The sequence below is a fragment of the Mytilus edulis genome, chromosome 11, assembly GCF_963676685.1.
Source record: "Mytilus edulis chromosome 11, xbMytEdul2.2, whole genome shotgun sequence".
Lineage (NCBI taxonomy): Eukaryota > Metazoa > Mollusca > Bivalvia > Mytilida > Mytilidae > Mytilus > Mytilus edulis.
In genome coordinates this window covers 20,189,272-20,204,632 of record NC_092354.1, presented here as the reverse complement: position 1 = coordinate 20,204,632, position 15,361 = coordinate 20,189,272, and the positions used below count along the sequence as shown (strand labels likewise).

Here is a 15,361-nt window from a genome sequence, read left to right as displayed (position 1 = left end):
AAACAATGAATTATTTTTATAATTCAAATACCAGTAAAAAAAATATATATGTCATAGTAAGTTTTCATCGCTAATTACATTTTTGCATGTAGGCTCGGGGTGACATTTACTTCCTCATTGATCAATAATGACCATCGGTATAAATTGTGATTATTATAGTTTTGACAAGTACGTAAAACTAACAGTGAAACATGTAATTTTTATTTAGCTAATCTTTTTGCTATAATATAAAAATAAAATTAACTATATGATAGCGACTTTTTAAAGAACGGTCATACCATATGAAGAGTTTAGAAGTATTAAAAGTAAACTGTAACAGAGTGTTATTTACCCCGACCATACGCGTACGGTTGGACCATACGCGTATGGTCGGACCATATGAGTATATACCCATATGGTCATGACCATACGCGTATGGTCCAAATACTCATATGGTCCGGAACATATATATATTTGATACACTAGAGTTGATGTGAACCTTTTTCACAGGAATTCAAACACATTGGGTTGATGTAAAATACATGTTTAAGTAAGCAATGAATGTGGTTGTTTATAATCTTGTATATGCTTTGTGTGCTACTTGTTTACTATTTGTTTGTTATGTTCTGATTGAGATTGTGATATGGTGATGACTGCTGTACCTCTTTTTGACAATTTCACCTATTACTCTGTATACCACCCATGTAAATTTAGTTTACACATTTTGCTATTTAGGAGATAGCTATATTGTATTTTAAGTTCCAACGGCATCGATTGGTGATTTGATGGTCGCAATTTAAGCATGTTAAGTGTACTGACGACGCGAATAACAGTATTTTTCCACATTGTCATTTAATAATAATTGGTATTTTTTTCTTCATTTTGTACAAAAAAGTCATATTAATTAATGATGTATAGCTGGTTATGATTTATCGTGTTCTTGTATGATGTTTTCAACGGTAGGACCTGTTTTCCTAATATAATTTTATGTTTTATTTAATTTTTACTTGAAATATTTTTATGTTTTAACTTATTTAATATCATACGTATTCAATCAACATATTTTATTATAAAACTTCTGTTGTTGAATTATTTGTTACAGGGACAAATGATAAAGCGTGTGATTATACTAATTTCTTCATATTTTCATTATATGAATTTTTTTTTCTAGCTATTAATGTTGCTTTCTGTTTTTCTAATCTACATTTTGTACATAAAACTTATTCACATCAATCTTACGCATTTTCTGATATTTATTGATATTGTAATACAAGTATACCCCAATTTCTACATTTGAAAATGCCTGTACCAAGTCAGGAACATGACAGTTGTTGTCCATTCGTTTGTGTTTTATCATTTGATTTTGCCATTTAAATAGGAACTTTTAGTTTGAGATTTCCTCGGAGTTCAGTATTTTTGTCATTTTACTTTTTGCTATCATTACTTGTCTTGTTATATAAATGGAGCGTGTGGTAGGAATATGTGTTCATATTGTCATTGTATCATTTTTTGATAATATCAACATTGAAAACTCTTTAAAAAAAATCAAAATCATGACAGCCGTTTGCGTTTAAAATTTGCTGTAATAACTTAATGCTCCATCAGTAACTTACGCTCGGAAAAGTATAATTATTGTAATTCTAAATTCATGTCTTAGATCTAAAATTTCAGAATTTTTGAATTATGTTAAGGAAACTAATGATAGTGATAACTTAAATGTTCTAGGGAATTTTTAGATGTTACTTGCTGACGTATTTCTAAAACTTAACAACACTGTTGTTCATTTGTATCAAGGATGTTCACTCCTCTTTGTAAAAAAAGTCATCTTTTGAAAAAAAAATTGTTATATATATGTTACAGTAAATAGGTGAAATTAGGAATTACACGTAATTACTAAACGTTTCAGTAAATACCTGTAAATACTACCCAATTTAGTAATCACATGTATTTACTAGTTGTTTCAGTGATTACTGGTAATTACTGATTTTTTTTTGTCATTTTTACAGCTATTTACTAACTTGATGTTTTTGTTTTAAAATTAAAAACATAATTCAAGATACCAAATAACAAAGTAAAGGGATAGGGATTTTAAGGGAGCTTACTTAAGAATGTAGGAATATAAGGCACATCAAAAGTGCATACTCTTTAGTGTTTGTGAATTCAAACTGGAAACTGGTTGTTTTATATGTTTTGAAACACTGTAAATATATACATGCAAGACAATGGTATCTATCTCCAATTGATTTTCATAATTTGGTTAAACTAAAATCTCCATCATGCACTGTGGTTTAAAACTTTAAAATAACTTTCTCCAAATATCCTGGATTTCTACCAAACATGGACAGAAGCAAAATTTTCATGATCATATGTTAATATCCAAAAGTAAAGTTTTTAAAAAGAATCCTTTTTTTTTCGTATATTACTAAGTCTTATAAATGGACTAGAGTTTGTTCCCAGTTAACATTTCATACACTATGCAGTTAAAGTTTTTAAAACATTATCATTTTTATTAATGGTTTAACAATAACAAAAAAATATATTTAATTTTGTTTATATCTCGAAGCTTATGCACACAACAGTTCATTCCAGTTCTTAACCAACATAACGTTACCTTATCTGTATAAGGTAGTAAGTCTAAATATTCTTAAAATTCAAAGTTTTCTTTAAAAATTAAAACATAATGCTCTAGGAGAATTTTCCATTTCTGATTTCCATGTCTGCTGAAATTGGTTTAAAATAATCTGTATAATGCTCAATTTGAACCATTTTGGATTAAAACTAAAGTTATACTCGGATTCAACCAAATATTTGAAAGTCCATATTTATTCAAGATATTTTTTATAGAAATCAACCATTCAAATTTTACTGTACTGTACTTACTGATCTTTTAGCTAGTATTACCATAACTTTTGCTCACCTGACCATAATACAACATTGTTTTAGCAGTCAGTAAATAGGTGTAAAAATTCATTTTAAAATTAGTAATTACTGGTAATAACTGGGCCGTTTCAGGAATTACTTGTATTAACTAAGTGCATCGGGGATTACATGTAATTCCTAAATTTTAGTATTTACATGTAATTCCTAATTTCACCTATTTACTGTAACATATACATAGCATTTAAATACAGAACTTTAAAAGCAAATAAAAAAATCTGTATCCTGTTTTTTTTTAGATAAATAGAAAATTGTATGAGAAATCCTTGTCTCAAGTATTTGTCATAAATTTATCATTGATACGTTGGGTTTATAAAATAGATTTAGAAAAATGCAACGATTTTATAAGATTTAAAAAAAAAAATGTATTGTTTTACTGTAAAATATATACTGCTTAGTACTATTGATTATTGTGATAAATGATATAAACTAATTGTAACTTGTCTTTATTAACATGATATTTATATATTATTTATATTTGTAAAACAAAAATATTTTTTATAACAGAAAAAATAACTAGAATAGAAATATGTACTGGCTTTATATTCAATATTTTTCACTTCTTTCATCTTACACTGGATTCATTATTATTCGTTAAATACCAATTTCCGTGGATTTTGTGAGTACAGGTTAACCATGAAAATAATCGTGCAACAAATTTCAAATTTTATAATAAGGCAAAACCACGAAAACAAATATCCTATGAAGTTTTCCTCTTTCCACGAAGATTGGTACCTGAGAATATAAATTATTCCACAGTATTTATTATCAATGTTCATATCACAAGTGAACAATGACATTCGTTTTACTTGTAATATAATTATACAAATTATCTCCCTTTGATAAGTTCGTGTGTATGTCAATTTCGAAAGTTCAAGATATTAAGATTATTGTTTTTATTTTAAGAATTTCCGTTAAATTTTCATAAATTATTTAGAAATGTCTGCGACTATTTTAACTACTTTTGTAAACTGTCAAACCAAAAGTTTTGTTAAATTTCTGAGAGAAAAAAATCAATTATTTGTTTTGAATTGTAATCATCAAAGTGTTGGTCTATATCATCAATTTTTAAAGTACTATATAGATAAACTAGCTGTTATTTCCATGGCAGATTACTTAAAAATGTAATTATTGTGCAATATATTTTCTGTTGTAAATAGTGAAATTATAACAAGGAATAATTCAGCCCCTCTTTTTAAAGAAATTAATTTGACTTCGCAATTATTGATTTTATGTTGTCGTGGAAAAAAAAACAATAAAAAAAATAAATTAAAAAAAATAACTAAGTAAAAATGTATTTATTATGTGATTCAAAGTTTGAAGATAATGTTTATATGAAAAGACAAAAAAATATATTCACTACTTTAATGCCAAATAACAAACTTTCTAAATAACTGTTATACATTGGTGAACTTTTAAAAAGAGATTATAAAAAGTGAACAAAAGCAGGACAATGATTTATTAACAACACATAGATAAAGCCAAAGGAATCCGAATATTAACAATGATTTTAGTGTACATATGCATACATTTGGATGTTAAATAAATTAAAACATTTACAATGGAGCATGTGTTTTTGTGATATATTTGATTACAACCACAACAGCCTGGTCAAAACTTGATGACCCTTCAGTATGCAACACACTTTTATTATATGCCAGCTAATCGACCCCCTACAGTGAACCAAGAGATGCTTGTCAAATTGCATACTAAGGTTTACTTCATCCTTGTCAAATCAGAATTATTAGACGTTGTATGACTGTCAAAGACACAATTGACATAAACGTTTGGAAATGTAAGTCAGGGTCTTTTATAGAACATACCCATTTATCGAGTCAGGAGTGGATTTTGACTGTCAAAGAGACAACTGACATAGCTGTTTGGAACATCAAGTCAGTGTCTGGTAGAGAGGAGACCTAGTTATCGAATCAATTTATGTTATTTTCACAATAGAGTACAAAGGCTGATAAGATTTTGAGGGAGTGTTTGATTTTTGAATAATTCCAAGTCAGGAGTGAATTTTGACTGTCAAAGAGAAAATTTACATAGATTTTCGAAACTGTAAGTCAGGGCCTTTTAGAGAGGAGACCCAGTTATCTTATCATTTTCTCTTATTTTCTCCATACAGTCCAAAAGCTGATAGAGCTTTTAGGTAGTCTTTTTTTTATTCCAAGTCAGTAATTAAGTTTTTCTTTCAATGTCTAATTGGTTCAATAAATATCGTATGGAGATATACCCCTACATCTAAAAGTCAGACATGTTCTTTAAAAGTCAATCTTCATTTGTTCCCTGACGGTTGTATATTGAAATATCGTCTTTCGAAGATGTGGTATTAGTGCTAATGAGACAACTCTCCATCCAAGTCACAATTTATAAAAGTAAACCATTAAAGGTCAAGGTACGGTCTTCAAAACGGAGCCTAGGTTCACACCGAACAATAAGCTATAAAGGGCTCAAACAATTACAAGTGTAAATCATTCAAACGGGAAAACCAACGGTCTTATCTTTATAATAAATGAAAACGAGAAACACTTATGAACCATATAAACAAACGACAATCACTGAACATCAGATACCTGACTTATGACAGGTTAAAAACAATTGCAGCGGGATTAAACGTGTAAATGGTACCAAACCTTTTCCCATATCTGAAACAGCAGTATAACATCACAACTGAGAAATAGACACTATAAAATATCAATAGGAATGATTTAACTCAATCATAAAAACGAGTTGAAATATGTTCAGTTACGTAGATACAAACAGCCTTGTGAAGTTCGATGTAAACTTTAGCATGACGTACTGACGTCAATGCGAGATGCCTTAGTATATAGTTCCATGTAGAGCTAATCTTGACGCATAAAATCAATGATGTCAGCCATCTATAGCGCATCGTAGACATCATCATGACGGACAAACATCAATGCGAATAGCCCCATGTAATGTCATTTTGTGCTGATTAGCACAGACACACGCCAATATCAATATCCATACGGTACAACATAAAACACTATAGAATAAACAACACGAACCCTACCAAAAACTAGTGGTGATATCAGGTTTTCCGAAAAGGAAAGCAGATCCTGTTCCCCCTGTAGCACCCGTCGTGTTGCTAATGAGGTAACAATTCCGGTAAAAAGTATAATTCGGTGGGTCACATTTATGAAAGTGAAGGGAATTGTAGATACGACGTAAGGATCATATCCGATATCATTTTTGAAACGGTTATTCCATAACAGTCAACCAACTCGTGATGGCGTCCGTAAAATTTACAAAGAGATGATTTAAACTTATTTATTTGGAACTCTTGATTTAATAGCTTCCTTGTGAGCAACAACCCTTATCAAGAAAATCATGATAGGAAATGCAAGCACGGGAATATAGTATCAATTGGGTGATATATACACCGTATGCAGGTGCTCCTGGAATGTTGCTACTTAGAAATGGAAAATTCACAATTGGAAAGCTGAAATCATCTCATTTGTAGTAAAGTATTGTTTTCAATCGACCCTTATTGTCAATTTCTAGATGAAAGTCAAGATATGAGGCCGACTAAACTGTATCTCTTGTATCTTTTATCTCTAGATCAATGAAATAGATGCGTTCGACGTAGTCACCAAATTTTGAATTGTTTAGTAAAAGAACATCATAAATATAGAGATACGTAGAGTTAAAGGATATTGCTGATTTTCTATCTTTCTTCCTAAGACGTTCCTGTATAAAGTCAGCCTCATAATAATAAAGAAACAAGTCGGCACGAAGACGGGCACAATTCGTTCCCATAGGAATGCCGAAAGTCTGTTTAAAAACAGGTCGTCCGAACGTAACAAACATGTTGTCAATCAAGAAATCAAGCATCTTGATGATGTCAGTTTCAGGTATTGTTTTTTGTTTGAATCAGAGTGATCCTTTACAAAGTACAATAGTTATCAAAGGTACCAGGATTATAATTTAGTACGCCAGGCCCGTGTTTCGTCTACATAAGACTCATCAGTGACGCTCATATAAAAAAAAGTTATAAACCAAGTGTTTCTTTACAAAATTTGTACATGTGTTTCTGGAGAAAGGTCTAATGATTAGTAACATAGAGTCATATTTACCTATACATGACGAATACAAGTCGATACACATAGCCTTATATAGTACCTTGTAAACTTTAACTTGACGAACAAACGCGTCAATGCAAGAAGCCCTGTGTATTTCTATGTAGAGCAAATTTTCACGGTTACACGTCAATGATGGCAGCTATCTTTAATGCATCGTAGAGCTCATCATGACGGACAAACATCAATGCGAATAGCCCGTGTAATGTCATGTTGAGCTGACAAGGACAGACACACGTCAATACCAATAGCAATGCAGTGCCTTGTACATCTCAGTAGGACAGACTGAGGAATGTCGGCAAAATGTCAATGGGAGTTGCCATGTATAGTGCCAAGCAGAGCCCATGATGACGAACAGCCGTAAATGAGAGCACCCGTGTCTAGTGCTTAATAGACCTTATCATAAAGGACAAATATCAACATGAACAGCAATGTATAGCACAATTATAAGTTAAGCATGAATTAGACATGTCCTAGCTATAAAATACTACTAAGAGCTCACAATGACGGACACAAGTCAATTCAAGTAGTCATGTATAAGGCATTCTAGAGCCCATCATCACACACAAACATCAACACGAAATTCCATGTAGAACTTTGAAGAGCTTACAATATCAGACACATGTTAATGCATAGAGATATGCATTTTCATGTTCAGCTCGTCATGAAGTTTAGAAGTCAAAAAGTTACCTTGTCTGATAACACATCATTATCAACTTATATTGAAAAAAAATGTTGGGATCAACATAAAAGTATTTCTGTAATTCGTTTGTAAATGTCAGGATATGTTCATTATATGAACGACTTTTTTTTTATTTGTTTACTCGAATATGTATTAAAAAAACTTTGTTGCACATGAATAAGTGAAAGCATTGTAATGGTACATTCGATTTCAAAATATTATCACTAAAAATAATAACTGGCTATTACATTAAACTACTCTATTTTCTTTTTATCTTCATGTTTCTGGTTCGTTTTTATCGTCTTGTATAAATAAAAGATGTCTGCTAGTTTTTTTTTATCATCATTTGTATAAAAAAAAAATGGTTTAAAGATTTTCATTTAGCAAAACAATTCTATATATCACACTACCATTCTCTTTAATTGGTTCATCGAGTGTCTTAAAGTATTATTATTTCTTTGTTCTGAAATTTAGGTTTCTGGACTTTCAAAGCTTTCGCTTATTTGCAGTTAAAAAAAAAACAATGTATTTTTGCTTTGTTTACATTTTGAAATGAAGAGCGTGTGTCAGTTCATATTTTCCTGCAAAGTTAATTGTACGAAATCTACGTTGAAGTATTGTAGATGGTTTTGAAATATAAATATAAAAGTTAAATGTTTTTTGTCTTTCTTATTGAAATGTCTTCAATTGTACGTTCTTCACTGGACGTTATCGCATTCATTCAATTGAGACGATAAACACATAAGTTGAATACCATAATACATTTCTTCAAATTAGATATATCATCTCTAACTCATCAATCTGATATCAAGTACAATCAACGTAGCATTTTAAGAATTTACTTGATATATAATAAACAAGTTTTTTAAAGGGCAACTGTAATAGAGGAACAGGAGCTGCCGTCCATTCTTTGGGACTGTATTTGATTAATGCACAGACATCTATTAACATTATCGTGCCAAATCTCCCCCTTTCAAAAATGAAAGATCTGTTACTGGTTATTTGTTAAATTGTTAAATAATTAAGGAAAAGATAGCTTTCAGACAATGCTTTGAGAATTTCAAAAGAAAAGATAGGGTCACCCTGATTTTTTTCCGGGTAAAATACAAAATAGAAAAATTCCATGTAGAATCCTTTAGAAAATGCACTAATTAAGAGTTACCTCCCATTAAAAGGGCAATTTAGAAAGAAAAAAAAATAAAAAAAAAACAAACAAAATTATCAACATTAGCAAAAATATTAATATTTATAAAAAATGGAAAACAACACGTTTAATAATTTATTGCGTCCGAAGCGCTTTTCTGGATTTACCTTCATCAGGAACGCTCAAAGCCAAACATTTGAAATCCGAAGATGTATAAGTACCGAAAATTGTTGAAGAGCTATATGTTAAAAATACCTAAAATAAATAGCCAAATTCATCTAAAGCCAATTTTGCCTGAGGGAGTTGAAACCTTAGTTTCATAATAATTTCAAAATTTATAAACGGACAATTTTAGTAAAGTTTGTTAAATCATGTCAGTACCGAAGCACTGACTACTGAGCTGATGATACCCTCGGGGACTGATAGTCCACCAGCAGAGGTATCGACCCAGTGATGTAAAAAATGGAAAACAACACGTTTAATAATTTATTGCGTCCGAAGCGCTTTTCTGGATTTACCTTCATCAGGAACGCTCAAAGCCAAACATTTGAAATCCGAAGATGTATAAGTACCGAAAATTGTTGAAGAGCTATATGTTAAAAATACCTAAAATAAATAGCCAAATTCATCTAAAGCCAACTTTGCCTGAGGGAGTTGAAACCTTAGTTTCATAATAATTTCAAAATTTATAAACGGACAATTTTAGTAAAGTTTGTTAAATCATGTCAGTACCGAAGCACTGACTACTGAGCTGATGATACCCTCGGGGACTGATAGTCCACCAGCAGAGGTATCGACCCAGTGATGTAAAAAATGGAAAACAACACGTTTAATAATTTATTGCGTCCGAAGCGCTTTTCTGGATTTACCTTCATCAGGAACGCTCAAAGCCAAACATTTGAAATCCGAAGATGTATAAGTACCGAAAATTGTTGAAGAGCTATATGTTAAAAATACCTAAAATAAATAGCCAAATTCATCTAAAGCCAACTTTGCCTGAGGGAGTTGAAACCTTAGTTTCATAATAATTTCAAAATTTATAAACGGACAATTTTAGTAAAGTTTGTTAAATCATGTCAGTACCGAAGCACTGACTACTGAGCTGATGATACCCTCGGGGACTGATAGTCCACCAGCAGAGGTATCGACCCAGTGATGTAAAAAATGGAAAACAACACGTTTAATAATTTATTGCGTCCGAAGCGCTTTTCTGGATTTACCTTCATCAGGAACGCTCAAAGCCAAACATTTGAAATCCGAAGATGTATAAGTACCGAAAATTGTTGAAGAGCTATATGTTAAAAATACCTAAAATAAATAGCCAAATTCATCTAAAGCCAACTTTGCCTGAGGGAGTTGAAACCTTAGTTTCATAATAATTTCAAAATTTATAAACGGACAATTTTAGTAAAGTTTGTTAAATCATGTCAGTACCGAAGCACTGACTACTGAGCTGATGATACCCTCGGGGACTGATAGTCCACCAGCAGAGGTATCGACCCAGTGATGTAAAAAATGGAAAACAACACGTTTAATAATTTATTGCGTCCGAAGCGCTTTTCTGGATTTACCTTCATCAGGAACGCTCAAAGCCAAACATTTGAAATCCGAAGATGTATAAGTACCGAAAATTGTTGAAGAGCTATATGTTAAAAATACCTAAAATAAATAGCCAAATTCATCTAAAGCCAACTTTGCCTGAGGGAGTTGAAACCTTAGTTTCATAATAATTTCAAAATTTATAAACGGACAATTTTAGTAAAGTTTGTTAAATCATGTCAGTACCGAAGCACTGACTACTGAGCTGATGATACCCTCGGGGACTGATAGTCCACCAGCAGAGGTATCGACCCAGTGATGTAAAAAATGGAAAACAACACGTTTAATAATTTATTGCGTCCGAAGCGCTTTTCTGGATTTACCTTCATCAGGAACGCTCAAAGCCAAACATTTGAAATCCGAAGATGTATAAGTACCGAAAATTGTTGAAGAGCTATATGTTAAAAATACCTAAAATAAATAGCCAAATTCATCTAAAGCCAACTTTGCCTGAGGGAGTTGAAACCTTAGTTTCATAATAATTTCAAAATTTATAAACGGACAATTTTAGTAAAGTTTGTTAAATCATGTCAGTACTGAAGCACTGACTACTGAGCTGATGATACCCTCGGGGACTGATAGTCCACCAGCAGAGGTATCGACCCAGTGATGTAAAAAATGGAAAACAACACGTTTAATAATTTATTGCGTCCGAAGCGCTTTTCTGGATTTACCTTCATCAGGAACGCTCAAAGCCAAACATTTGAAATCCGAAGATGTATAAGTACCGAAAATTGTTGAAGAGCTATATGTTAAAAATACCTAAAATAAATAGCCAAATTCATCTAAAGCCAACTTTGCCTGAGGGAGTTGAAACCTTAGTTTCATAATAATTTCAAAATTTATAAACGGACAATTTTAGTAAAGTTTGTTAAATCATGTCAGTACCGAAGCACTGACTACTGAGCTGATGATACCCTCGGGGACTGATAGTCCACCAGCAGAGGTATCGACCCAGTGATGTAAAAAATGGAAAACAACACGTTTAATAATTTATTGCGTCCGAAGCGCTTTTCTGGATTTACCTTCATCAGGAACGCTCAAAGCCAAACATTTGAAATCCGAAGATGTATAAGTACCGAAAATTGTTGAAGAGCTATATGTTAAAAATACCTAAAATAAATAGCCAGATTCATCTAAAGCCAACTTTGCCTGAGGGAGTTGAAACCTTAGTTTCATAATAATTTCAAAATTTATAAACGGACAATTTTAGTAAAGTTTGTTAAATCATGTCAGTACCGAAGCACTGACTACTGAGCTGATGATACCCCCGGGGACTGATAGTCCACCAGCAGAGGTATCGACCCAGTGATATAAGTTATACTCTGATAAATTGGTTCTTTTAAATGAAAATTCATATTAAATATCTGCATTCCTGCATCAAATTTTGCTAACTTGATAGAAAATCTGGACCTTTGGTTCACTGTTTTTCACAATCCAAGATGGAGGAAGACACCCATACCACCTTAAAGTAGCTTTTAGTAGCAGTGTAAAACATAATAGTGTCCTGTGAAAAGTTGTCCACCAGGACATTTTTTCCTAACATTTTATTATTTAATAATGTCCATTGCCATGAAATATTGTCCTTCGAGTGGACAGAATTTAATATCAAATGTTATGAAATAATGTCCACCTACAGGACAAGTGTTTATAATAATATGTCCTCCAAGGAAAATGATATTGAACAGCATCTATTACTTGTTTGAATTTAAATCATTTTACATAAGATAAGGATGGTATGGGTGCCAAAGAGGCAACTCTCTAAGCAACATTGTATTAAAAGTAAGCAATTAACATACCTCCAGTAATAAAAAAGACAGTGACTATCATTTAATATTGTAATCATATAAAAAAATGTCATGGCAGACATTCTGGCCTGTGGAAAAATGTCCACCTGGACAGATTAATATAATCAATTCATGTTCAAGTTCATGCACACTTTTTTATACATATTTGCATAGGAATTTTGTCCGGGACACATTTAAATGAATAAATGTTGTCCATGGACAGTATTTACTATGAAATAATGTCCGCAGGACATTATTACATGGGGACAATATTAAATCCTCCAACAACGGTGTTTTAGTTGTTGTTTTGGGGATGTATGTATATAACCTGCCACGTCCGGTATGTTTTATGTATGGTGTTTTGGGTTTGTATCGATCTAATGAGTTCAGTCTTTTTCAACTGATCTTTAAGGTTTGTTCTTATTTTGTGTTGTTAAAACGTTGTCTCAGGTCTGGGTGGGTTAGGCGCTCACAAACATGTTTAAAACCACACATTATTTATTTGTCTGTCCAAAGTCAGGAGCCTGTAATTCAGTTGTTGTGATTGGTTCATGCTTGATATATTTTTTTGGCAATTTTGCTTTTATAAATAAGGCAGTTAATTGAATTGTTTAATACTTTTCTTTTCAGGGCCTTTTATAGCTGGCTATACCGCGATTGTTTTTTCTCATTTAATTGAAAGTCGTACAGTTTTTGTCTATCATTGCTTAAATCCACTTCATTTGAAATCGGGTAGAAATTTTTGAAGTTATACTAAGGGGTTTTTTAATGGCTAAGAGATTTGGTTTCAGCCAGCAAAAAAAATCAGACTTAAGTGTTTGTTGTGGTAGGTTTGAAAATGTAACGATATATAAACAGATACTATGCATTAGTATTTACAATAGCACCATGACGAGTGACACATCAGAATCAGACAATGATTATCCTTTGATCACCACTGGATTTTTGTCGGGTTTGTGTTACTCAGTCTTTGTGTTGTAATGTTGAGTTTTATGGACTGTTGTTGTCTCTTGCTCAGAAACAAGAGGCTGTGAAATGCTTATCATCTGCTCACGATAATTTTATGTTTGTCTTTGTGTGTAAATCGTACATCTGCGAATGTCTTGTTAAGGAATTGGGAATAGATTAGCACTCAGGAAATCCCACATACAAAAACATATCATTTGACAAGAATAAGATTTTGGCGAATCATAAGTTAGTATTGCCTTCAAGAAAAATTAACTTGAAGAACAAATCAGATGACTTACAAATGTACCTAAACTTAACACAATTTCGTACAATCAACGGTGCATTGCCGAATCATCGACTAAACATTGTCTATCAAATTGACACAAATTCTATCTGCAGTGAAAGAGGGTCTTCAGAAATACTGGGAAACTGTTTATTCGCGTAGTGGTATTAACAATATGTAAATTCTAAAAAAATCTTTAGATATTCAAGACAATTTAAAACTTTATCTTTTCGAAAATTAGTTCTTTTCAAACTTTCAACCCTATAAACCACCATTTCCCATGTCAAATTCAAGAAAATCGTCAAAATGAAATAATCCATAGTGCTTTTCAACATAAAAACGGTAGCATACGCTATACATTTATTACATTGGGATACCATAAGGAATATTGTATTGATTATGAACAAAAAGGTAAAACATGTTACAAAGCCGGACAAGTGATCAGTATGCTGGAGTTTTCTTATTGACACCATAATTGTTAAATTTGGAGGTAGACTTTTTCAACAAATTATCGGTATTCCTATATGATTGAACTGTGCGCCTCTCCTTGCCGACCTCATCATATTTTATATGAATATAAGTTCCTTCAGAGACTTGTCAAATACAAGAAGATAGAGGAAGCCCTGTGAAATAATTCAACATTCAGATATATTGATGATGTTCTCTCAATTAACAATCCATGTTTCTGATTTGATTTGATTACTATATACCCCAAAAACTTGAAATTAAAGACACTGCTTCCTCCGCCTAAGTTTTAGACTTTTAATTTAACATATACGGTCATCTTATAACCATCATCTATTTCAAGTTACAAATTATCAATTTATCCCACCTTAGTAGCAATATAACTACTCAGACTTTTCGAAGCGTCACCAGTGTCTGCGCAGAAAGTTGATAAACCAGGGGTATGTCAAAGAATGTCTTGTCCTCTTTATAAGAAAGAAAATACCGAGACTTTGTTGATTAATATTCCGTTCCAACTTCACAGATAATACAATGGTCTTTGAGTATAGATTCTGGGTACTGACGTTGTTTATAATCTTAAAAACGTGTTATAGTATTCTCTTATTTGTCTTTATGAATATTACTTTCACTGTTTAGTCTGTTCTTTAGGTGATATTTAGTTGACGTGGCCCTGCAGTTATAAATCCCATCATTGTTGTATTGTTCTATGATATGTTTTGTATTATTTTCTTTCATTTGTGCATGATGCTGATTCTGTGTGCCTTTTTGCGTTTCTTGGTCACATATGACGAGGCTCTGTACTCTGCATCCCGTCATTGTGTTATTGTTCTATGCTAATGTCTGTATTTCGTTTTTACTAATATGCTTTGTATGTGTGCCTTTTTAAGTTTCTTTCTTGTATGTGATGTGGCTATGTACTTAAACATTCCGTCATTGTGTTATTGTCTTATTGTACCGTGGAATTTTTTGGTTTATATATCAGTTTGTTTTTATAGTGATAATAACACAACTTTGACTACAGTACCCATATTTTTGACATTTTTACAGATTATATCTGTTTGTTATGTTCACACATCGTTGTTAATCATGTTAATATAATGAAATTTTATACGACTGTAATACCTGTGAGAGCTTTAGCTAGCTATAAAACCAGGTTCAATTCACCATCTTCTACATATGAAAATGTCTGTACCAAGTCTGGAATATGACAGTTGTTGTCCATTTGTTTGATATGTTTGTGATTTTGGTTTTTACCCGTTTGATTAGGATCTTGGCGTTCTGAGTTTTCCTTGGAATTCATTTTTGTTTTCGTGAGTTTACTTATTTCGGTATATTTCTCCCCCTTTTTATGTGTGTACATACAAATGATTTATATCGATTTCGAAACATAAACTTGGGATGGCTTTTTCCATATGCATTATATATATCCTACGC

At 31.9% G+C, this 15,361-nt stretch overlaps 1 protein-coding gene across 1 annotated transcript in view; it reads left to right on the top strand.

The window, feature by feature from the left end:
* The window catches only part of LOC139495292 (uncharacterized), a 184,583-nt gene that overhangs the window by 63,619 nt on the left and 105,603 nt on the right, over positions 1-15,361 (top strand). The window lies entirely within an intron of this gene.